Genomic DNA, 27,392 nt, shown 5'->3' on the forward strand with positions numbered 1-27,392 from the left:
AATTAACAAGCGAGTGGATTCTTCAATAAAAACAGTAAGACAAGAAATATAAATGGAAACGAGAAATAATGACGTACCACAGAGCTCATTAAACATTAAAAGATGCCTTACTACTGCAACAGGATATCCTTAACTAAGAAGAACTCTCTTTAAATGTATTACGAGTACTTTCCTTCGCCTAATAATGCGAACATGACCGAAGCCATATCGATACATTCACTGAATAAACGCTGAAAAATCGCCCACCGAATCAAATCCGCTCATCTAGGAGCCCAACAACACGAATGCGCTCAGCTGTCAATAGCCGGAGCATAAACGCTCACCTCCAATTCTCCAAGTTTCGGGGGTGAGCGTTTGTGCTCCGGATACTGCCAGCTGAGCGGATTCGTACGGCTGGGCTCCTAGATGAGCGGATTTGATTCGGTGGGCGGTTGTTGAGCGTTTGTGCAGTGAATGTATCGATATGGCTGTAGTTGAAAGGACAAAATTCTATGAAGGAGGAGGAACTCGTTATAATGAGCGAATGTTGATCAAAATTGGTATTCTATAAGCAATAAAAATGCTTTCCTATACTTAATCTTTTTTAATCGTCAATAATCAGTCAGTAATCGTTCAAAATTTGCGACATTAGACATTGACGAGTAATCTTGCAAACAGAAAGTGAAAGCAAACTGCGACTATCGCCTCCGCTTCGAAAAAACAAAGGAATTGTATTAAACCAAATTCCCGCTCTTATGGTAGTACCTACCGAAATTTAGGAATGAGTTTCGTTGAGTTTCACAGCACAAATGCAGCATTGATGCTAAAGAATCTATATTATGAACAGTGAATTAAGGAAACGCCAGAGGTACGATAAAATACAGGATGCACAAAACATTTCCGCAATATTTACTAAAAAACAAAGAAAATAAACCAATAAATACTTCTAAAACTATGCATAACGGAAAATATAACGTTCATACGGCGACGGAGGAATGAGACTTTATAGCAGACTTCCATCTAAACGGGAAGCTTTCAGAAATTCGCACAGGTGAAATGTTCTAGAACGTTGGAATTCAGCAGAAAAACAGATAATTTATTTGATTAATCGGGGCAAGTACCCTGTTTTCTGGAATCCGGAGGCCTTATTTGCCGTAAATCAGGAGAAATTTTAGCGAGCGAGAGCATTTTACTGCCCCAACATGAAATTCCCGAGACATTTCTAAAAAAATTGAGAGATTTCACTTTGAAATAAAAAATATGATGATTTTAAACTCGAAGCGCATAATTACTCCATTTGTAATGCCAGTAAATGTCATATTGTATGGCTGGATAATAATGTAAATTACTGCCATTAGCGCCAAAAAAGGAATCCTTTCATAAACTGCAAGATTTCAACTGCCACGATGAGTAACAAAAATACATGGGTCACAAGGTTTTTTCATGCATAGTTAAAAAATTACGACCACCCGTAATTAACTGTGTATGTATTATAGCGAGAATTTAATTGGTAATATTTTACCTCCCGTAAAATCTAGCAAATAAAAATGTTCTCGGAGCGTTTATAAATAATTTATGGATGGCATTATCAGAACCAATTAGCATATTTATGCAACGGTTGGACCGAGCAACGTGCATTTCATAAAAATTGAAATTTTCAACAATTTACCTCAATATTTAACATCAAATTCGCTGTTTTGGCAACGTTAATAACACCATGCAATGTGATACACACAATTCATTTGAATCTAATTTTATACCCTAAATGTGTCGTGGCTGAATATTCTTCAATTCTCAATACTTCAGTTTTATTAGTATGTTTCACAAAAAATGAATTGTTTTTCATAAAATAAAACTTGTCAGGCGTCACTTACGCATTAATTCTGGAAATCTCCTTCTGATCTGAATGTTGAGAGAACTTTTCAGTAAAAGAGTATTTCCCTTTAATAATCCGTGCAACGAAGGCCAAGCTAAAGACATTAAACTTCATATGAAAGGTTTACATTCTCAATGTCCCCATGTTTGACCGTGGCGACAAAATTGCGACAAAGAATATGGTAGTACCAAGAAACGGGACCCATATTCGTGGATGAATATTTGCATTCGCCGAAGTTCGCGCGGGGTCATATGTGGAGTAAGATGGGAATTATGCGTCGGAGACGAGAAGGCAGCATGGCATACTATCGTTCTAATGAAACGGTTCGGATGTTTGCGCACCTGCGGTGTTGTCACACGGCTTCCTGCCAGTGGCGCCGACTCCATGGGGCCTGAGGGGGCCCGAGCCCCCTCAATAATTCAAGAAAATAATTAAGTTATGTTATGCTTTGTGAAATCACAGAAATATATTGGTAATTTTTATTTCCCATGCTTGACGATAGTTACCTTTTAAAAACAATTCAACAATGTATTAAAACAAATAATTATAAGGTTAAGCTGGTTAACTGAATCAGGTGGTGTGAATCATGATAGTGTTCACACTTCTACTACTACTACTGTACTACAACTCACGCGCACGCATTGGTCCGGGCCATCACACTGCCGTTCTCTTTACGCCTCCGAACACAAGGCCTGCTTAACTACTGCCATGTGTTGCAGCGGAAAGGAAGAAGTCGCTCCCTCGTTCGAGACGGCTTAGGCAAGGTTACCGATTCCTTGAACCACTGCTGAATCTCTGAATCTATTATTCGACTCTTAAGGGAGTCAAAACTTCGAGAGAACCCTTCTCGGAAATCTTGGTGTTGCTTTCTTTCCCCTTCAAGGAAATTTCCTTCGAATTTCCTTTATAGTTTCTTCCCTTAGATCACAGATATACGTAAACAGATGTTACCGTTGATAGACCTCACTGCTGCCCCAATATTATCTTTGACCACTGACGTCACACTGTTTACGTTAGCAACTACGTACCCATTCGCTGACTGGTTTTCACCCATTGTCCCAAGTAGCGCATACGCACTGAAAATAATTAGGCGTGTCATACTGTGGTCTACAGTAAGTTCCCCATGACTTCCCATTAATAATTTTAGATGTTGGAACGGTTATTTTGCCCTCAGTAACACGTCAACTGTATGTACACTGCCACCGCTAAATACTTAAAAAAAACGTCAATTAGCTAACTAACATTTAAACAGTCACAATTAATTTAAAACAGCTGTAAAGCGTATTGTGCTTATACACATTACCCCATAGTCCCTTTCATCAAGCTAACTATTGTAAACATTACAAAATATTCCAATAGTTGATTTTTCAAATACTATTTAACACTTGAAAAGAGAACTATTTTCAGGCGGTGGGGATATTTGCGCGAGAATTCCCGTTGAAGTGTAGTATCCGGTCGGAAATAATAATATTCATCTTAGAAAGTCCAATAACATAAAGTATACTATCGTAAAAAGCTTTCTCTAATAAGTTAAAACAGGTTATTTGATTAAATAAATTCTACATAAAGGCAACAATGAACTCAACTCCCAGTTTTTTACCCGTAAAGACAATAAACGTCCTCTCAATAAAGATGCCGCGCTCAATAAGAGGTGATAGAGTTTCACTATTTCTTATGTACGCCCATGAAGCCATAAAACAACGATTCAGATAATCTCTTTACCAATTTTCGGGGAAGCTAAAGCTAGGATAAAACTCTCCTCGGAAGAAAAAGTAAATTCATGTGCAGTACCTGTTCGGAATTCCCTACTCGGTATTTAAGCACGATATGCATATTAAAGACTTGGGTAAATAAGTCATGCATCCTAATGAGAGTTTATATGGTTGAAAGCTATTTTTGTGCGATAAAATACTGGTTACTTTCAAAACTTCCCCTGCTAAATACTTATAAAAAAGTCAATTAATCAAATAAATTAATAAATTTAAATGGTTTAAATTTACTTAATAAATAATAGTGACCCATATTGTGCTTTTATTCATTACCTTCCCTTCAGATCTTCAGCAGAGATAACGCTTAAGCAAATGGACCACAGAACAAATAGAGTCGCAATTAATTATGAAAACGTGTATATTCAGAGGCCTACCTCACTCTAACCAATGGGGATTTCGAAACAAACACCTGATTATTCCTCCATTTATCAGCTTTCGCTTTATATTTAAATTTCCTTTCGATTTGCACATAAATCTCTTCAAATCCCTGGCGAGTAGCATAAAAACGAAACACCGAAACTCAATTTAAAACAACGCAGGTTACACTTTATTTTCCGCCGATCCCGATCTACTAATGATATGGACTTATTTATCATTGAAAAGCGATTTACGATTTCCCGAAGACCAATAAACAGAGATTTACAGGTTCAAGCATCTTTAAAATTATTCATTTTACCTTTTAGCACCTAATTTAGAACTTCGAAAATATGTTAACCTAAAAAATGAATGCCTCAAGGGAGATGTTTTGTTTAATTTAAGAAGGAACGATATCCTATGTAGGGCATTAATATTATTTTCCATAGCCAGTACGTCCAAAAAAATCAATAGATAATAATAATCATATCATATTTTTCTCTAACATACTGTTAGGGAAAAATATGATATGATTTTCCGTAATGCCGTTTGACATTGAGGGAGAAGACACTTTATTAGTCGGCGAAAAACTGGACTACATATTGTCAGTGGATGACACGCGGGGAAAGCAGATATCATTCACTCACTTGGAAACAAGAACCGTGCTTGGTATCTTTATAAATCTTTCCCGAACGAGGAAACTCGAACTACATACACTAACCTTTGTCGCTGTTCCAAAACGCTAATTCGCCGTGATCACAAGGAGTATGTTCAGGGCATGTGTTCATCCATTTCCTCCAACCCAAGAAAATTCTGGTCCTTTGTGAATAGTCGCCGAAAGTCTCCACGCATCCCCCTTCACGTGACCTATAACAATCTCGAGGCTGTGGGTCCAGATAGACCAAACTTATTCAATCAATTCTTTACTGATTGCTTAGCTCCTTCATCTACTCTCTCTAATAAAATTGATAACATCCCCACGCCAATTCGTGACCATTGTCTATCTAACGTTATCACTGATCCCAAAGAAGTATTTGAGTATCTCTCCAAAATCCCTCTCCATCGTGCCCCTGGTCCCAATGGTTTGAGCCCCAAACTAATTAGACATTGCGCATCCTCCCTCTCTCTTCCATTGAGCCTCCTACTGAACCGTTGCTTTTCCCTCGGCACCATCCCCTCCCAATGGAAAATTGCCAACATCATTCCCATACATAAAAATGGCCCTAAAGATGAAGTCTCATACTACCGCCCAATATCGATACTTCCGATACTATCTTCAGTTTGTGAAAGGATTATTCTCAACAGGCTCTACTACTTCACTTCTCCTTTTTTATCAAATAATCAGCATGGTTTCCTTCCGGGACGCTCCTGCCTGACCAACTTAGCTCTTTTTCAGCATCATGCAGTCGTTTCCATCTCCAATAAAGCTCAACTTGACGCAATATTCTTAGATTTCTCGAAAGCTTTCGACTCTCTTGACCACTCTCTTCTCCTTCACAAACTCTCTCATCGCTTTAACCTGCATGGAAATTTTCTAAACCTAGTGGACTCTTTCCTCAACAATAGATGCCAGCGTGTAATACTTCCTGGCTGCTCATCCCAATGGTCACCCACAACAGCCGGAGTACCTCAGGGAAGTGTACTCGGGCCATATTTATTTAATCTTTTCATTGACGATCTGGCCTCCCTTGTACATCCCTCTCAAGCCCATACCCTTTTTTACGCAGATGACTGCAAAATTTTTAAGCAAATTAACAATATCGCAGACTGCCATAACCTACAGGATGCATTGAACAAGGTTTCAGAGTGGTGCAACACCTGGAATCTCCGCCTAAACGCTAATAAATGCAACATAATTTCCATTTCGCTAAAAAAGTCCCCTTATGATTTCAGGTACAGTTTAAACTCCCTTCCCCTCAGACGAGTCTCCACCATCAAAGACTTAGGTGTCTTAATGGATCAAAAATTAAATTACTGTGAGCATACTACAAAAATTAAAAACAAATCTATGTCTCTCCTTGGCCTCCTCTACCGCTTCTCAGAAATTGCAGACCCTATAGCATTACGCGCATATTTTTCAACTATTGTCATTCCCGTTATAATGTATTGCTCCCCCATTTGGACAATCTCAGCCCCATCCAATGTTTTGGCTCTTAAAAGTGTGACAAATTTTTTCGCTAATATAGTTAAGTGCAGAGCCCCTCATCTTCGTAATATGTCCGCTGATTCTGTTTTGCACACTCTCTCTATATCTAATATTCCAAATTTAATCTTAAAATATGATTTAAAACTAATACATAGCATTCTAAACTCTTCCATAGACTGTCCCGATCTCGTCTCCAATCTAAACTTTAAAGTTCCATGCAGACCCACTCGAACGCATTCGCTCCTCCATGTGCCCATTCCCAGATTGTCACTAACCAATCGTTCCATCCTCTCCCGCCTCTCTTCCCTCATAAATTCCCTTCCAGATCACATTGACCCGTTCTCCATTCCAAACCACTCCTTTACAAACCGCGCTCTTTCCTACCTTAATGTAAGCTCTTAAGGTCAAAGAGCTTCTTACTTCAATGTATTGTTATTTATTTAAATTAATTATGTTTGATTGTGTTTGTGCTTTTATGTTTGTTATACTGTGCCACTATAAAATGGCAAACTATGCTGTATGTGGACAATTTGATAAATAAATAAATAAAAAATAAAAGATATGGATACTAGGCAGCGGATACAAAAAAATTTAGGCAACTTTTACAAAACAAATAATCGTGTGGTTCATGATTTCCTCAACTAGGCATAAATTTGAAAAATATGCTGCTTAAGAAAATTGGCTTCAACTTTTAAGAAAGGTAAAGGCAATCAGTTGCCATGTCATCTAATCCTGGTGAACTAATTAACTATTCCATTATATCATGTTATCACATGTTTATTGTGGGGGATTCCTTAACCCTTCATCTCCATTAGTGCAATTTACTATTGTGTAACGAAGCGAGGGTCGACGTTTACTTTTACACCATTTATTGCGGATTAGAGGTAACTATTATTCAGTAAAAAGGAACTTACACTAAGGTAACACCCGCTGATTATAGTAAGGAGCGGCATTTTGTGATTGAATTCCCCTCATACGACTTGCTTATCCGAAATTCTTGAAATTTTAGAATTAAAATCTGGGTGAAAAAATCCTAAAAAAAAACTAGATGGGCTTTTTCGTGAAAATGTCAACTTTTTATCTCAAATTAAAATTTAGGCGGGAAACATTTTATCTCGATAAATCAACACCAAAATTGTTGAATTTTTTGAAATAAGTATTTGAAACATTATTCAGAGCCTTATGAAAAAGTTTTCACATTATACTTAGGTTCACAGAGTTTGAAGATGTTTGAAATCAAGGCACTGAGGAGATTGACCTGGCAGTAATTCCGTCACATGATAACTTAGGAATCTTTAGAAGGTATTTCGATAATAATTTTGTTTCTGTATATGAGCATCACATTCGTAAATATTTTTTTTTGTATTTTACAATTTTATCGAAATATCCTATAGCATCGTTTTTTCTAAAGGTAATTGCGTCACAAATAGAATTGCCCAGATACGAAAAATAAATAAATTCGTAAGCCACAGCAATGGTGTATGGGTTATTTTAAACATAATTATTCTATCACTATTATCGTAACGCAAACCCCAAATAACATCAGCCGATGTACTCGACTAGTTTAACTTATCCCACACCCATAAGCATGAATGTATTTCAAGACACCTACGGCGAAATACCCATACCGCCGAGTTGCGTTAATTCCATTAAATCCTGTTTCCAATATCCAAGCCATTCCAACTCGAAGCTGATATGGTTTTCCCCGGAGGGCTAATGTTCTGACAGATGTTTGCATACCCCTTCCAAACCCGTCACTCAAGGAGAAATATTCCCACCATATGATCATGCTCGTATAAAATTCCATCCCAAGCCTGCCAAAAATGAAATTTCAATCCGACGAGGTAAGTGAAATCTCGTTTCCCCCGGTAATTCCATCGCATTGCTATCCCCGGCTTATGACTATATTTATGGCTCCTGGATTCCAAATTCTTTGAGACTGGAGAAGCTCGAATACATAAAATCGACTTCTCTAACACCGGAATCGTTCAGTCAGACCCGAAATCCCAGTTTCTTAAAAGAATATGGCAAAAGAAAGGGAGGAATGAGTTACAGGGATAAAAAATCTTCCGAATCCAGCCATATTCTATCTCGTAATTTAAAATGAGAAAAACGCAAATGATGTCGCCCGAAATAGCATGAGTTTGTGACGCCAAATAAGTGAAGGTTCATTTTCCGCTGAAAGTGAACCTTTAATTAATGGAAGGAATCGCTCATTTTGAGTTTAAACAATAATAAATGACTTAAGGCCCATGTGATAGGCCAAGGAGAAACTGGGTAGTAGTGACCCTCTCGGGATGAGCTCGTGACGTCATCATATTAACTGCGAACGCCGTTGATTTTTTAGCTGCGAAGAGCTAGAGAAAAAAAGAGAGCTAGGCTACGGATCGAAAAATGAAGAAATGGCGATTGTGATTGTCTGCAACAATAATGCTAAATTAAACGAGAGATTTGAGCGAGTAACAACAATACTATTACGCAATCTCATCCATTTTGAGATTTTTTCAAGCAATTCGCACATATTCTTCCAACCTTAATTATTTAAAAATACAAAGTATGACAAAAATGTCAAAAATGTTGCATACCCAAGAAAATTCATTTTCATGGTCACTGCACAGCGCATTAAAATATTTTTTTGCGTTGCCATAGCTCAGTGGCTAAGGAGCCGTGACCCCATGTTTAGGAGCAAAAAAAATGATTAAAATGTCTCCTATACCACCTCTTGAAGCATTGCAGATTCCTCCTGAAACACCCTGTATTTAAAATCACTTATTATAGCTCCTTGCTACAAGATCACTACTTTAATATCGGGAAAGGGAGATACCTAAAAGGTCACCCAATGAATTTTTGAATCTGGAACCCACGCTAGTCTGGGTAGGCATGAAAGCTCTTCTATATAACAAAGAACCTTAGAGAGAAAATTGTGCACCGCGCCGAGGCCATACAGGGCCTCGATTCCTTTTTACACTTCATTTGACCTAGTTAGTGAGGTTCCCCGTTTTCAACTCCGCCTGTTCCATTGAATTTCTTATCTGCGTGAAAACGTTACCGTTTGCCACTAGCCGTGAAATCAACGGACGCCACTCTTGAAATCAAAGGGAAAGCGATTGCTCGAGTGAAGAAGACAGATTTCTTCGGCGCGGCTGAGAAATACAGAATCACCAATTTCTCACTAATGGTTTAGAAACCATGGTAATATTTTTCAATGCTGTTGATGGGGGTAATATGAACTTTTCGTGGCTGAGGAAAGAATTGATCATGTTCGTGAGATACAATGAATGGCTATCATGGGTTGGCTGATATATGCAGCGTGGTAGTTTACCGGGATTAGAGATGAATCTGCATTAATATGTTAACTAATACGCACTTGTTAATCAATAAATAGTTGAAGTACAGATAGCTGTCTTCATATTTTAAATAAACTACTACTCGTTCCTTCATTCAGGTAAGATACTTAATTCACTCGTTTTTTTACAGTAGTTTTATCTCCATAGCATTTTAACTCCACCGGAGGTTCCTAACGCACCACGTAAATCTTGATCTCATTAACTACTTCTTTCACCCAGGAAAGAGTTCCTTTTCATCAACATAAAACCTTTGATTTCAAACTCAGCAGTGCTGGAACAGCAAAATCAGAATTCTGCTGGCGCATGATTTGACAATAATCTCCCATTTCATTTGTACTATGACAAATTCTAATGAAGTATTAGGTATTCGATAGGGCGATCTCAGAAAAACGAGGCTAGGAGAAGATAAAATATAGAACACAGTAAAGTTGAGTCGAAAAGAGTGAATATTTAGTATATAATTTATCACAATAAAGAGCAAAAATATAAAACGTGCAATTGAGCAACTTTATCATAAAATTAATTCGGCAATTATTGCGCATTTTAACAACCAGAAATGTAGGTATGAGATAAAAATATCCGTCATATAATATAATTCAAGAAATGGAGGACATTACTAAAAAAACTAAGCCATCTTACAATAAATTAATCGTGAAAGATTACGTCACAAAATATTGCGACTGCTTACTTTGTGCAAGTGAGCATCGACGATTTCCATCTATTTACAACCTTTATGTTTACCTATTTCTTACTTATACACATTTCGTACTTATATATATAATTTACTTATAATATATCATGCCGAAGTAGGGGGTAAAAGAATGCTAGTTTAGAATGAAGGAACGATGGATAGTGTCAATATATAGTCTGATTGAAATAAAAACACCGTAAACTACCACCACTATCTATGAATGTTATTAGGACATACGGACTGAGAGGCATAAAGCCTACCGCGCACGAGAAGATACGGAGGGACGCGAATGAGCCGTGAAGTTTTTTTTTTTATAATTACGGTAGCTTGATAAAAAAAGTGTGGAGAGAGATAGAAAAAATAAACAATTCTAAAAAATGGGAAAGGCCAAGATGAGATGAGGGAACGGGAATGAGATTTAATTTTCCTCGATTCGGCTCAAATTAGGCCACAATGATTCTCATAACGAGGGAGAATTTCCACCGCGTGGCCGTTTTATTTATTTTTCCGCCTGCAAGAAAAAATAATACCCGCTCCCCTCAATTATCGACTCGAGGGACGTTAGGAGCAGCGGTCCTGTGGTTAAAACTGGTCCCAGTAGAATGAGGGAGCGATCTCAACGTTCGTTTTTACGTCAGACTTGGCGAGAGAAAACTGAAATAACACAATAAAACTCCTAAATAAATACCCTCGACCCGAGCAGCAATCAATATCCCAAGAACATTCAGACAACATTGTCGGAGTTAACATATGACATCCGTGCAATATCCATTCTAATCCAATTAATGTTGCGTAGATATCTGTCAAATATCCAAAGGACGTTGCAAGGATGTCCAACTTTTTATATGGAGGAGATATTTTGTTGAGCGGATAGATATGCGAATACATTTTTCCCCTTAACCTAAAAAGGACTTAAATATACGCCGGTCGTAATTTCGTTGGATCGTTTCCTTTTTATGTCCAAATAATAATAAAACATCTCTTAGATATCTTCATAACATTAAATGAGTAGATAATGGGTGTGCTGATTGAGTTTTGATAATCTCTGGACGCACAGAGAAAATATTTATGCTCTTCAATTCTGTAAAGAGCCTATAATAATAATAGTAATAGTAGCCAAGCCAAGCGGAGTTTTCTTAAGTAGTGTTGATCCGAGCTCCCTGCCAATCATCTGTCTTCTAGGGGTTTCTGCAATTGGGTGGTTTCTTACACTATGGTTGACTTCTCCCTTGAAATTTTCGTCCGAGCATTGCGGGGGTTAGGTGGGTAAGGGAACATGGGAAGGGTTTATGGCATATTTGGGAGTTTTATGTTTAGATTTGGTTGGAATTACATAATCCCATAGATTCTTAAGTAGTTCATTATTAGTTTTGCTAAAAGAATATTGAAATGTTTCGACTGCAGCATTTAGAAAAGTTAAAATGGGAGTGATTTTAAATCATTTCTAATTTGGCGGTTGCTAATAAACCATGGGGCACCTATTATTTTCCTAATTATTTTGTTTTCACATGTCTGAATGCGTGTCAAGTGCGTTGCAGCGACATGAAGCCAAACTGAAGAGGCGTACGATAGAAGCGGTTTAATGGACGAATTGTATAATTTAAGCTTGGTTTTGTCTTCAGACACAAATGTTATTGCACGGGTTTGAGGTAAATTTTCTCTGTCGACAAATAATGATGAATTTCCAAAGAAATGAACCCACTCTAACATCTCTAAGTTTCACGAACGCTCCGAGTCCAAAAAAAAAACTATCGATGCAATTGGAAGTCGAAAGAGTTCCCGAATAATGCTCGGGTACTGAAAATATAAGCATCCAGGTATTTGAGAATTCCCCAACGCGTCTTCCGAGAAGTCAGGGCATATTTTTAGGTATCGATTTGACCTACTATCCATGGTTATCTTGTGTTGCTGGATGAATAACATATCTGCGCAAGAATGAATCTCGAAATTACATGCCGATATCGTATTGAGCTCGTTTCAATTTTATCGACGCCTTAATTTAGCTTCTGAAGGCTACATTCCTCTGAAGATACCTTATGAGTGAACTGTGAATGCAAATTTTTTGCAATTTTTTTTAGTTTTCCTTTCCCCACTATGCACAATTACTGGCCCACAGTACTTCAAAATTTCTAGGTATATATCTTATTTCAGGTACGCAGATTCAGATGCATTCCTTGGCGAGCTGTTCATGCACATTAAATTAATGAAAACTGATTACCGCTGTGGCACTAATGTAGTGCATATTGCGGATCACCGACATTTTAATGTAGGATGACACAAAAACTTTACGAAAAAGATGCACCAGTTACGCACTACAATAATTTCCTATGCTATGCCTATACTACCCTAACACTAAAAACAAATTTTCATCTTGTTGAAGTCTTTGAGAAGATAAACCTATATTCCTCTAAATTATTTATTCAATTATTACATGTAAAGCAAATGATTAGTATAAATTTTTTGGTTGAACAGCAAACGAGAAGGAATTATTCCTTGAAATTAATTGCTATAGTTCATCGAATGATAAATCAATTATGTAATTATTGGCACAAAAACACTTTTTCCATTCCATCTCGGACTAAGGACAAGCTGGGTAGTTCAGCAATAAGATGACACATGCTGTTGAAACGACAATGAAGCAAGAGCACAAATTTAAAGAAGAATCAATATGCTCAAGTTCCATCGAAAATGTATTTCCACAAAATATGCTTTCATCTCGAAGTATACATAATAGGTGAAGAGTTTTTAAAATTACCAGAGCCAGGGCAAAATTACCATAAAGTTTTAAATTAACCAGAGCACAAGGCGAACGCCTGAGTTATGTTTTTAACACCGACGTAATTATCCGATGCCATTCCGGACAACTCTCCCGGATCAACCCAAACAAGCCAAACCCTTGCCCATGCCTGTCCATCAGCCTCGCTCAACTTTTGTTCCCGCGTCATAGCTGGCCTAGAGAGGCCATTAGCCGCTCCTCTCCAACACGTCTCGCCCATGACTTATTTAGCCGGACACATAAACCCGCAAATATTTGACCTCAGAGTGGCGTTTCACGGTCGCCTCGTATAGTCCCGACCGCAGAGGAAATGGTCATTCCTGAGGGGTGCCGACAGCTGAAGTCAAAAGGGACCCATTTTCATGGGAGTAACAGAAAAAATTGATTTTAGTACAGGGGTCAAGATAGGGCCAATCATAATTCGTCGTTTTCTTCATTGTGCATTCTCAGGTGATATAACAAAAACAATTCAATTTAAATTTTAGGAATAGACATGTTTTTCTTCATCATTCATGTTTGAATACCAAATAGTATTAACGCTCCTTCTTCGTTCTTATGAACCTTGGTAGATGAATATATATACTTTACTTTTCCAAGATTATCGAAAGCTAACAGATAAGTAAATACATTTATTTAATAAAAAATACTTAAAATTTCAATATGGTAGCGCGAGTTACAAACTCACATGTGATGATAAAACAGTAGGATCGGTTGAGCCGTAATGATGCATTCTCTGAATAACTGCCGATGTTTCGTAAACTAATTTTGTTTCAAATTCTTAGAACCATTATTGCTAAATATATTCAAATAAATACTTGCAATTTTCCACGATTATGAACTTCATTACGACCAATATTACCACATCATTTCAAGATGTAGTAACATGAAACATAGTTCGTAATAAATTCTTTAAACGTGGAAAATTGCAAATATTTATTTCTATTTGGAAAAATTCTACTCTGTCACGCTTCTTTCTTCGGATTTTACTCATTATCAATAACTCAAGTCATAAAGGAAGACAGATGAAGATTTACGAAACAAACTTGGCTAGGAAATTCTAAATTCAGTTCCAATCGGGAACATATTTAAAGTGGAGAAAAGCATTTTTTTTTACCTCAAATTGCCTCCCAAGTTCAAGTACTTACCCAAGTCTGTTTCCTTCAACCTTCAAAATCCGAATGACATAAGCTTACGCACCAAAATTTTCTTTATGCAGGCCAGCAGCAACATGCAAGTCACGCATCCGTCATACGTCTCGCTCGCGTCTCAATTTCCAAGCAATAAAAATTTCTTAATTTGAATTAAAATTTCTTAATTTCGTAAGTTACAAACTTTTAATACGTTACGGTAAAAGACAAAATACAAGCTATTGAGCGGTATTTAAGCTTCCTCTGCATAATAATCACGGTTTCGCAAACCGACTTCTTTCATATTCAAGAACCATTATTTTTAACTTTCAGTCATAAAGCGCCGAAAAAAATTTACGAAACACTTGGCTAGGAAGTATTTATTTAATTCCAATCGAGAAATTATTTAAAAAGAAGCAAAGAATACCTTTTTACCTCAAAATTTCCCCGCAAGTTAAAATGCGAACCCAATTTTGTTTCCTTCAACCTTGAAAATCCGAATGACATGACCTTACACCCTAAAAAATTTGCTCCATCACCCAGCAGCAACTTGCAGGTCACGCATCCGTCACACCTCTTCCTCGTGCCTCACGCAGCCGCCCGCGTGAACACGTTAATTTCGACCTAGAGATGCCATTCCGTCGACGTCTCTCACATCGCAAGCTCTGTCACGGTAGAAACGAGATGAAAAGGCAAAAGAAAGGAAAAGAAAGGCGGTAAGGAGGAAGGATGAGACTCGGAAGACTATGAAGGATACGGAGAAGCATCGAGGAACGGATACACTATGGATAGCGGAAAGCGAGGGAAGCGTTTTTGCGAGACCAAGGTATACGGGTTGTGAGGTCTAAAGGGAGGGACATTTCAAGATATTTCCGCCACAGGGACTCAATTTTGGAATTGGAACGCTCCCGACGGGCCAATCACCGGTGTGCGATCGAAACAGGTTTGCCAGCCGGCGGGGGTGGAGAGAGGAAGTCAGAGCGGGGGTAGTTTTTTTTAAGGGGGGGGGGGGGTAGGGGAGTGAGAGGGGGGGTACGGTGTTTTGCGGTGATGAAAAGGTTTTGACGGGGTTTTGGATGAGATAGGAATGGGATAGGAAACTCGAGGGGACATTGGAGAGGCGAGATTCTGACGCAGGCGCCCCAGTAAGGAGACCTCTTTTCAGACTGTCTTGACCACCAGGCAAAAGGAGAATCTGATTTCACGTCAGTTCAGATCATCGAGGGTGACATTTTAATTTCGATATCCGACGTTCAAGTCTTTCATGAATGCGGCGGGACTCCTTGAAAATCTGCGGTGACGAACGAATTTCATGACCAGCAGGGAATTTCAATATTACCCATCAAATAGAATCGGAGCAGACAGTTTGATTTTATAATAAAATGGTCAGTTTTTAAAATCAATCTGAAATTCTCCACACCATTTTAGATTTTAAACCTGATAGATATCTACAGAAACATTTCATAAAATGCTGCATCCTAGGTTAATTTTGAAACCGGATCAAATGCCTGGGAGGTATTTTCTTTGTTATTTTTCTACTGTGATTTCACTCAATATTTTTTGAATCATCAATACTTGAAGGCATCCAATTCCGTACTATGCCACGAGGATACTTAAATAATACTTGTATTGAATAGAGAGCAGCCATGTTTCGGTTAAGTAGCAGAAAGTAGAGTTGAAAAAAATACGACTTTGGTATGGAATATTTCAAGCGATAATGAAGGAATAAAGTAGGGTCACCGAATACTCCTCTCGAACGGGAGAAATTGGGGAGCTAATGTTAAAATGCACTAGGGAAGAAGGTGAATCAATAAGTTTCAGAAGAAAGGTAGGTATGATGTATCGAGTTTACTAGAATGGATTTGAATTTGAATGAAAATTAATTAAAATTTAAAATATTTTATCTCTCGGAGAAATTATCGCATGATTTTTTCAATAGAAGTACACTTTCCAAAGAGCCCAGCTCATTTTAAAAATTACACAGAGCTAAATTCAGCTTGATTCAGCTTCTCCAATACCACGTTCTCGAATCAATTTATATACATCCGGTGAGAAGTTCCACTAATGAACTCCGCAAAAACGTGGGAGTATTAAAATAAATTGCAGATTCTCCGTACACTCACCATCACCTTCGTTAAGCCTAAGGCAAATTAATGGTTCCCGAAGATAATGTTATCGAAGGAATAGCTCCTTTGTTAAATCCACAAACTGTAAACGATACGATCAGAAAACCTTTTCCGCTTTTTCCGTATACAATTCTGCGGCCTTACTGCAACTGCTTACAGCTACTGCAACCTCTTAATCAGTCGACGAATAAAAAAAATCATGGTCTAATATCTTCAAAAAATTAATGAATCTAGACAATTAAATTCTTTGATACAAGATTATGAGCTCTTACTTCACGGGATCGCGAATTGAAAACAAACTCTCTATTTGCAGTCAGATATTTCTTTTCCATTTCCTGTCAAATAACATATAATATTTATTGAGGTAGTAATTTATCAGATAGATGGCAGGCGAACTTTTGCGCTAGAGTTTGAATGAGGGCTTATTTTTTTGTCTATCAGGGAGAAATTTTTATTACTAGAAGCTTTTAAAGTTGTGAATGTTAAGGGAAAATTTAATATTAACAAAAGATTTAAATGAAAAATTGGATTATTATGATACAGGTTACAATTTTTATTTGTAAAGAATATCTTTCTATTTCGGGGAGATATTTTAAAATTTCCATTGAAAAAATTTGAATTTTAGTTGAGGGTACGAGCAGTTAAAGTTTTGTGTTCACTGATAAAGAAATCTCAGATTTACAACATTGAAAATAATAATTACAAAATTATGGAAAATAATACTTTTCGAACGCAGGCAAGAGGATTAATTGAATACAATATATATCGATTCCTCCCCAAAAATAGCATGAAATATATTAATTTAAGGGTCAAGATATATTCACCGTTTTTTTAACAATGTTTAAACAGTCCATCAAAAAGCTAGTGAGATCATTCATTCGATTCCATTGAAGAGTACGCAGTCCTTTAGAATGGTCAACCCGAATTCTATTTTCCGCCTCCATGGTCCCCTCTCGGACTAGTTTCTATCTCTCCTCGTCCACCATTACCGTGAAGAGCGAGGAGGCACACGAGAGCGAGACATCCAAGAAAAGGGACGAACATATAGTCCTCGCGCATAAACGCTGAGAGGCTAATGTCTAGTCATTCAGAAGACCATGGTTGTGCGCAGGAATCCGCATCGTTATCAACTCCAGCGAGGCGCCTGGGACGAGGCATCTGGACAAAAGGGTGAAGAGAGGGTATTCTGCGAAGCCATTTAGTGACGCGTGTAGATTCTCTAGTTTTCGCGACGGTCATGTTGCGCCGCCTCTCGCTGACTAGGAGAACGGCTGGATGTTCCATTAATCCGGGGGAGTTCATACCACGGCGTCCGATGCTATGAGCGACGTGGAGCAGAATTTCCCAATAAGCCTTCCCCCCTCCCTCCCACACCGCCCTCCTTCCATTAACGGTGGGTGGAAAAAAAAAAAGAAAAACGAAAAGAAATCGCGCACGCTCGTCGTAATTAGTTTTTAAAGCTTTTTGGCTCGCGATAAAATTGGCTCTTTCCGAAGCAAGGTCGCAGTGGGGAAAAAATAGCACTCTTAGTCAAGTATATGGACGTTAGTCATCTCTTTCCCATAAAATGGGATACATTGTCAATGAGGTCTCCAATGCCAATTCATCCCCAAAAAGGTCAGCGTAATCTCTTTTTTATGAATACGTAGAGACCATCAATGAAAGGCTATAATATTTCCGAAGGCAATAAAAAAATACGACACATTCTCATATTTTGCTACCCTCATGTGAAAGTATAGGATTTGATGCTTTAAATATTGCTAACTAAAAGAACATGGAGTGAAAACACAATAAACAACATAACTAAGAAAATACAAGGCATTTGATCCGATTTAAAAATTTACCCAGAATGCAGATTTTCCCGAGATGTTTCTGTAAGTACCTAACAGGTTTAAAAGTTAGAAGAGGATGGCTAAAGTTAGGCTAATTTTAAAGAACTGAACATTTTAATCAACTGTTATACTCATTCTTCTTACTACAAATTCATCATAAAATATGATAGGTTAATTTCGTGCGCTCCGTGCTTGCATTGTGCTCTGATGGTACTCAATACCAAAGTTGAAAAAGCACGTCATATCTTAATATATTCTACAGCGACCAATGATTGCGACTATCTACAAAAAATAATGAGGGAATGAAAATTATTCACTAATGTGTAGTGTGGAATATGTAGATAATATACTGTATAAAAAGGCACTAGTTGCGCCACTCAATTTATTTAAGTATTATTATGTCCTTTCTATGATGTTATAAACAAAAGGAGACATGCGAGGAATCTCAAAAAAGGAAGCCTCATGAGGCATTAATTCTGCCAGGTAAGATCTAATGCCTGCTATTAGTAATCCCAAGAAGCCACACCCACGAATAGAATGAATTATAAGAACAAATGCTTGGAATATAAAATGGAATTACTGTGAGCAAACGATTATTCTAAAGTAAACCATTTGCCGAGGCACCTTAAAATAATTAAATAAAAACCCTATTCTTAGTTTTATCTAGTAAAATCAAAATATGTGTACGCAGTACCTAGAACTTCTGCGATTTAAGGTTCCATTCTACAAATTCCTTCTAATAGAAGTATCACCTCGCAAATATTTACAGGTAAACAAAAAGGCCACCGTATGTAAGCTATCTGTTTATTTATTTCCCATTAATAAATACAATTACTACGGTGAATTTTCGTGCGAGCCAGACATAATTATATTAGAATTCCTAGATGGCTTTGCACTCTTATCTTTGCTTTTCGATTTTCAACTGTCTTGTTCAAAAACAAAATTAGGGAAACAGTTTGTATTAAACTTCATAAAAGAAAGATACTCATCTTAAAATAAGGACTAAAATGATTGGGAAGGCTTGATGATTGACCACGCTATCAATCGTTAAGATCTCTTTCGCCTGACTAAAATTTATTACGCAAGTTAAAGATCGAGTGAAGAATAAGGTGAAATACATTGCTAAAAATTTCAATGTGCATAATGAAAACAAGGATTAAGAATATGTATCTGGGCTCGCCAGTTTAGTTTAAAACTCTTAGCAAAATGTCCAATAATTAGATAATACAATACTGAATAGGAATACCTAAGACTACTGTAATTTGATTCTGCTCCAATGGTTTTTAGTATCTAATCCAATATACAGAGAACCTTAATCTTAGTAACTTTAAACGTCCATTAAATGCGGAACTTTTGGCGAGCTTTAAACACATTATCTAAATGATATAATTTTAGTACATAAGGATTCGCATATTCATCGATTCTTGGAAAGATTTTCGCAGCTCGGCTTAAGAAATGCAAAAGTTCACAAAAATTCATCGAAGATTTATACCCCAAATACTTGCAAGTCTCATGATGGAACGTTCATGAATAGGATGCAATGACAAATCAATTGACAGCTGAAAGCATTCTATGGATTCATAGCTATCCTTTCCATAAATAATTTCAGCTTCAAAGCAGAGTGTACCTCAGCCTTATGCCCTTTCCTTTCAAATTTTTACGAACAGATAATCCGACTCATCGCTAATGACTCAATGGATTCCTACGACAATACGGTAACCCTCATGATTAATTGCACAGCATCCGATTTATTCATGCGATGGCTGAGTGAATAGCAAGGTCAGGGATGAAAGAGATCGTTACATTAGGAAAATCATGAATTGAAAGGATTAGCTAAGCTTTCAACGGACAGAAAATAGAGTTGCCAGTTGAAAATTAATTCACAGAAGACCAGATAAATTATTGACTATCAATATTACGTTGACCTGAGTCAGTTCAAAATAATATTTCTATACAATAAGCATATAATCTAAAGTTGCGATCGCAAAAAATATTCTGATTGCATTGAATTTTCAACTGAAAATCATAAGTGTTAACGTATAGAATTATATTCTTACAATACATATTTATATCCGTTAAAGCGAAAGAGAATTGTCGTTTCTAGAGATTATTTGAGACAATTATATCGATCTATTTTTCTCAACATCCTTCTTCTCGGATAAATTTTCGACAGAGATAGAAATCTTTAGGTAAACGCAAGTAATATCTTCAATAATATCTACATTATATTCCATTGAAATAAAAATACAACATTACCAGCAAACATGGTATGTTGTAACGGATGGAGATCCTGGACATCACAAGGAACAAGGAAAGTGAGGTCTATTAACAACAGAGTTATAAACGATTTAAGTTTTTCCTGGTGAATACTTCTGACAAATGTTTCTCGGGTTTGCATCCAGGTTAAAGCTTTTATGTAAGCCGACGTTTCGGAAGACGACTTGTCTTCCATCCTCAAGGCTGTGTTACTTGAATGAAGTTCAATTTCACACTGAACAGGATCGACCGTTTACGGAGACAACAATACGGCTCAGGTGTCGTCCGATTGGCTGTAGGTCTTTTGAAATTCTTCACGTTTAACCCTTATGTTTTTCATACAGCTGAATACAGGTCTCCATGTAGTGCTTAGATGAAAGCCGGTGTCCCGATTGAAATTTTTGGGATTGAGGCGGATCTCTATTGCTTCCTTAACTACGCGGTCCCAGTAACGTTGAGCATGGCAAAGGATTTTGGTGTCGTCCCATTTAATAGCATGGTCTTCATTAATGCTGTGTTCCGCCACGGCCGACTTTTCTGGTTGTGCTAATCTGAAAAATCTCCGGTGTTCTTTCAGCCTCGTCTCCGAACGATTGACCTTTTTATGACACTGCAGATTGAGTGAATGCGAGGATTGTGATAATTAGTACATAAAATAAATCTTGAGGCGCATTGTGAAGGCTTCCTTTAAAACGTATAACGTAATTAAGGGATTCATTATGTCGCCCTCTTCCGAAAACTCTACCCTCCTCCTTGGAAGATGCGTGCCCTGTCATTGTTCTCATCTCGCTCCTTCGGATGTTGCCCGTCGCGCGTTCATTGTCTGCAGTGATCTCTTCAAGGAAATCTCGTAAAAAAATTGAATAAAATAATTTTAAAGGATCACGTACACGCTCCAATTAGCAACGAGGCTGCGATTGAAACCAAGGTGAAATTAGTAGAAATTCGCCACATTATAGAATGAGTTAGATACAAAAATATAAAGGTTGGTACTAAAGAGCTTATACTTTATAATATCATTATGAGTTACCTATTTCTCAAAAATTTCTTTGTACAGTTCATATTTACGCGACAAAATTGCTCTATACATAAAAGAAGCTTCAGCTTGCCATCATAACACTCAAGGTAATTTAAGTCGCACAAAGGGCAATACTTAGTGAAATAATAAAAATATCGTATTCTATTTCCTCATAAATCCAATGAAAGAAGACAAGAATTTAAAAATTATGCATTAATTATTTTATCATGGTAATCTATTGTTTTTCATAGATAAGAGGAGGTAACTTCAACTAATCCAAACATGGATTTAAGAGGAGGCAACTTCAGCGTAATCCATTAACTTCTTTAGGGACAATAACAAACAACAATAACATTTCCTAAATTTTACTAAAACAAGTGGCATCTCGCGAATTCTTTAGCATCGCAGGTACCATTTTTGCTTTGTGAATTATTGTGGGAGATAAATCGTAAAGAGACTGCTTTCTATAAATTGACTTACGCGAAAATCACTCTAAGAAATATTGAAGCTCTTAATGAGGAAATGAAAGAAATACTTTCTTATCTGAAAGAGATAGTTTTAAGGGACTAATAGAAACAAGCTGAATTCAATCCAAAATAAATGGTATACATGGTACAGCAGACCTTTCCAAAGTAATGAATGTATATTCACATGCAAGTGAATATTAAATGAGAAAGAATATACTAAAAGGAAGAAGATTGCAATTATTAAATTGAAATAATTCTGCACTTCTCAAGGAGCAGTGGAGATTGAGATAAAAATAAAATATTAGTGCACATAATAGTGAAATTAAATGTCTACAACCACAGCAAGATTCATATTATGAGACGCGCTTATAAATTCTCACATAATGCAAATTATGAACATAAATTTATAAAGAAATATAGCGCGATTTTCAGAACATCATTGCAGAAATGCGTCAAAGTAAGAATAAATGATAGCCTGCATGTGATCTCTCACAGATTTTCACCCCATTTAGATTCGAAAAAAAAAACATTTCTATAGAAATATGTTCACAGAAGCATGAAATGGAAGAGGATACCATTAGCGACACCGTAATCCATTAATTTCTTTAGGGAAAAAAAGAGGATTATAGACGCCACGACTACGAGGCCACATAGTGAGGTATATTTCATTTTGCTACTCTCAGCCAGGCAGAAGCGTTACGATTCCGAATAAAAAATATCCCACATCTACCACTAAACCGGTGAATGCCTGCGAAATAAAAAAATATAAGCGAAATTTATGGGAGAAAATATGTCCTGTGGCAACTCGCAATTCTCCACGCGTTGCTTAAAAGCTGACAAAAATATTTCATTTTTTTAAATTCCAGTTCACATCTCAATGGTGTTCATTAAAACCATACTGCAGGCGGGCCTCACAATCAATGTTGGCGAGCTCAAGAGAAGGAGAGAGGGCTTGCACATAGACCGCCATAGTCATGCCTTCTGTTTTCTTTTGATTATTCACGATTTATCAACTTGTTGCTCAATGCGTGCTTCTACCATTTATCCTATTTTCCCTATTCCACTTTTCCTTCCTCGAAACGGCTTGAAGCACTGAATGCGCGACCAATAAAACGATGTTTTCCAAATTGCAAAGATTTGTTGTCCATAAGTGAAAATAACGAGTGAAGCATTTGTACCTAACATTCATGTAGGCATTGATAAATTCTTGATGGCTAATACCTATCTTCCATAGCTAAAAGATAGAAAGTAATTGTTTCATTTAATGTGAATTGTTAACCTAGTACAGCAACAGGGACGAGAGCACTGTGTTTAGTAATTTTCTAGGGAAAACTAGCCAATTGCCAACTAACCAAACTGGTCAATTGACGGCACAAAGCAGCTTAATAAGGCCATATAGCACATGTTCTAATTGTACATGGAGTGTCTCGAAGACTACAGCTGAAACAAACAGAGACAATTATGAAAAATTTATATAAATGCAGGTACTTAATAAAATAAAGCTCAAATCAAACTTACTAATGCGAATAATGGATCTTTGTGACGAGAAAAGGAATTTTTCAAACAATTGTTTCTCCAGAACACCTTTAACTATTAGCCTTTGCCATCCCCTCTTCAATAGCTTTGATATATACAACAAAGTCACATTCTTTACGTGGGCGAAGTGACCTGCATTCATTTGATGTATAATGTAAGCTTTCCTTGGTAACGTGGCCAAATTATAAAATTCAACAGATTCAGGATTCAATTGGTGGAAGTTAGACATATTTAAATAAATAAAAGATCGTTGCACTTTTCCACAAAATGTTTTTACTGCGTACAACGCGTTTCGGCTCTCTGAGCCATCATCTGGTACAACTCTGTCTGTTGTACGCAGTAAAAATGTTGTGGAAAAGTTCCACGATCTTTTATTTATTTAAAGATAAATTTTAGATATGCAAGTTTAAGGTTGTTCAACCAATCGTTTAAAGATCTCGAAACGTCCAGATTTTTGATTCTTCAACAACGACACGGAAAATTTTAACCTTTCAGGGCGGGACTAAATAAAATTCTGACTGCTTGCCATTCTCATATTACTATAACACAGCATTAGCACGAACGCAATTATTATGAAAGCACGGGCACCACAATCAGAGCTCAATGAATGGACATGATTCACGCTTGCTGGCATTTAGCAAACATTTTAACGAGTCCCGACGAGGTGAAGGACGAGAATGTCCAAAATCTCGCTTTCTAAACGTAGTTATTAATATATTCCAACGCTAATGGCGTTGATAGGTCCCTCTTTCCACTACCGAGGCCTTACGATTCACATGTCCATTTAATGGATGAATAATTCGTTTCCTAAGTGATTTATTCTACTAAAATATTACGCAGCAATTTGGCATGGCACACCACTACGATATAATAAAATGAAGAACACGGAAAATGTGAACGCTGTCGTTTAGGGGAGCAGCGGGAAGATGGTATCTCGGTGTCACACATGTCTATGAAAGATTAAAGAAGGTGGATGATACGTTTCAGACAGAGGGCGCTTGAGTAAACTATGAGAGGGAATCGAACAAAGCACGGCGGCGAAAGTTCGGAAATAATACAAAAATGATTTTATGACGAGGGCGAGACTTCCAACTTGTGAAAGTACGAATCGAAGGGAAAAGTATTTAAGTACCTACTACTAGTTCAGCTACTGAATAGGCAAATTGTGGAATGTTAAACATAATAAAAAAATGAAAATAAAAAAATGGTTCGCGTGTTTACTTCGTGGAATGGTAACATGTTAGATTCAATATTAAACTATGTTACATCCCACAGATAGTTTATTTTAAAAATCTACCGTTTTCGACCTTTTTCTGGCCATCATTAGATCCAACAGATCAAATAGATAGACAGGACGGTAAATCTTATACATGTATACATTTATGCCACCCTGCCCAGGAATTCGTTCTGCTACATCTTGGTAATGACCTGAAAAGGCCGAAGCCGGTAGATTTTTTTATTACATACTGATTACCATGAATGTATAAACTTCATGCTCTTCAGTGGCTTAGTGAGTATGGCTTAGTCAACGGTAAGTTCTGCCCTTGGTCATCAAAAACAACCGTCGAGTTGAATTAGTGAATGAGCGAGTTCTAACTTTGAGTATTATTTCTTCTCACAGCTTAACTACAATCAGATCCAATAGAAAAAACACGAAGTGCTATTTCAATTTAATCTGTTAGGAAAAAAGGTCTTCTACCCACATTATTAACATGATTCGCACACTGGAAAGGTAAGGTTAAATGGAGATGACCACCATATTTCCAGGTGTATTGTGATGATAATTAATGAGATCGGATTTCTTTTTTTTTCGATTGATTCCTTTCATTAGGTACCAATGTTTTACCATCTCGAAAAGGCTCAAAATACACCAGCACAACAGTATATATTACGTTATAGCCTAGGATTAATTTACTATGATGAAGTCAAACCTCCATCTTTGCCATGAGGCCTGAAGTCTTCGAAATGTACGAGATTACGTGAAAGTCCTATTTGGTCGGAGACTGTGAGAGGACGCCAGTGGGCGTGACCTGAGAAAGTTTTGCAGATGTTTACTAATCGTCACTTGCTCTTTTCCAAAAGCTTTTTTTTAACCTACAAAATCAATGGAAAAACTTAATAAATCCGTTGACAAGCTTGGAGAATAACTATTCCACCAGAGATACCGTCCACTTCATAATACATAGCGTGCACGTTGAATTACATGATGCATGATGGAGCCGAGTGGAGGTTGGGGCTTGAAGCAAAAAAGGATTTTAATAGCCATGAGCTTACACAACCTCTTCAACATGAGAATGCAAATAATTAGAGCAAAATTAATCGCTCTGTCTCCCATTAATTACGGAAAGTTTAGCACATTTCCTATTAGGAATGCTAATGGCGGTGAATTAAATAACTTATTTTCCCAATATAAACAAAATTAAAGAAAATCAATAGAGGCAACAATTGAATAAAACGAAGGGCACATAAGTATCCTGAAATTAAAATCCAAGCTAATAAAAGGAAATTAATATTTTTACCGTGAAAGGACAATAGGTGGAGTTATTTCAGAAACAAGTAGAGAGCTTTTGAATCGCTATACACTGATATGATATGTACCAACATAAAGGGAGATATTTTTAATTTGAGAACTTAGGCAAGGTGATAACATGGTAAATCAAGCAGTAAATTAAATATCAATTCAAATTTAACATTTTAAGTATATTTTATAAATGAAGTACTGCAATCAATAGTTTCACATACAAACAAATTATTCGTCCTATTTTAACGGAGGATTATTTATGCTATGCACAAGGCGATAATGACCGCCAAAATAAGATATTTTTCCTTTCAGTAAACTATCATAGTTCATACATATATATAAGTAGGTTATTAATTATCACCACTGTTTTAAACACGTTGATTTGTCGACTGTATACTCAATGTCTCAGAAGAAAATATCTTCGCAAAGAAACGCATTTATAGAGGTGAAAAAACCCTCCAAGCACGGGAGTGTCTAGGGTTATGCGGCTGGTAAATTCCACCGCTGTAGGGAAAGGCGTTTAGAAGATTAAATATTTTTTTGGAAGTGGATAAATGCATTCTCGCCAAGAATTTGTGCCCTACACAATGCGGAAGGCGTAGAGATACGAGAAAAGGATACTGGCATCACATATTCTCCCTTTTTCTCAGGCAGTATAACCACAACACTCTCTCAGTTGAAGAATCGTGGAGCAAAAGATAAAGCAGTCGGCTCACTGCTTTACAAAATATATGACCTAGCCGCACTGGTGATTATTCATGGTTTCATCATGATTTTTCAGCGCGTACAGCTGAATTCAGGCCATGGTCAAATTGCTTTGCGTGGAGATGAGCTAAATGAAACCGTCCGCCTATCCAGACTCCGCAGATAATAAGTAAGAATAGATTAATAGTAGTAATATACGTATTCAATGATCCTATACAGTTTCTGAGATCAAGTGTGATCCCTTAAACGTTAATGAACGCATATGCAGTTTATTTTTCCACTTATGGGAACTATCAGGCTAATACATATTCTAATATGGGAAATCGCAATGCATTCAGACCCGAAGGACTTGAATGATTTTATATTTGAATTATTCAGCCACAGCGTCAATGCATTAGGGATGGCGATCGAAACTAAACGAAAGTCAAAAGCAGTACAATTTCAATAGTTTCGTTCCCGGGAGCGAAATGTAGAAACGAAAAAAATGAAACCCGCGGAGCCCAACTCAGGGTCGAAACGAAATCGGAGTCAAAACTATTTCAGGTAGAAACAAAACTAAACCTCTGGGACGAAACGAAACACAGATTATGCTTTGCACCGGAAGGACCACGTGCTTCATCTTCGAACAATTTAGTTTCGACCCACACACCGAGTACAAAGTACGGCTGAATGAAGTAGAGGTTCGGCCTACCGCCATTAGATGCATGGGGCACTCATAATTTTACCTCTAGCAGCAGAACGGTGAACGCAAACTGGCCATTCGATTTTTAAGCTCAATGTTTTAACCTCCCTACACGTATGTCAAGAGTAATTGGTCGAAAATGTTCCCTCTCATCCCCCTTCACTCAACTTCTGGGATCGAAAAT

General features: G+C 37.2%; 1 protein-coding gene across 1 annotated transcript in view; it reads right to left on the reverse strand.

Annotated features, from left to right (window-relative positions):
- The window catches only part of LOC124158187 (gamma-aminobutyric acid type B receptor subunit 2-like), a 172,229-nt gene that overhangs the window by 143,953 nt on the left and 884 nt on the right, over positions 1–27,392 (reverse strand). The window lies entirely within an intron of this gene.

This window comes from Ischnura elegans, chromosome 4 (genome assembly GCF_921293095.1).
Source record: "Ischnura elegans chromosome 4, ioIscEleg1.1, whole genome shotgun sequence".
NCBI lineage: Eukaryota > Metazoa > Arthropoda > Insecta > Odonata > Coenagrionidae > Ischnura > Ischnura elegans.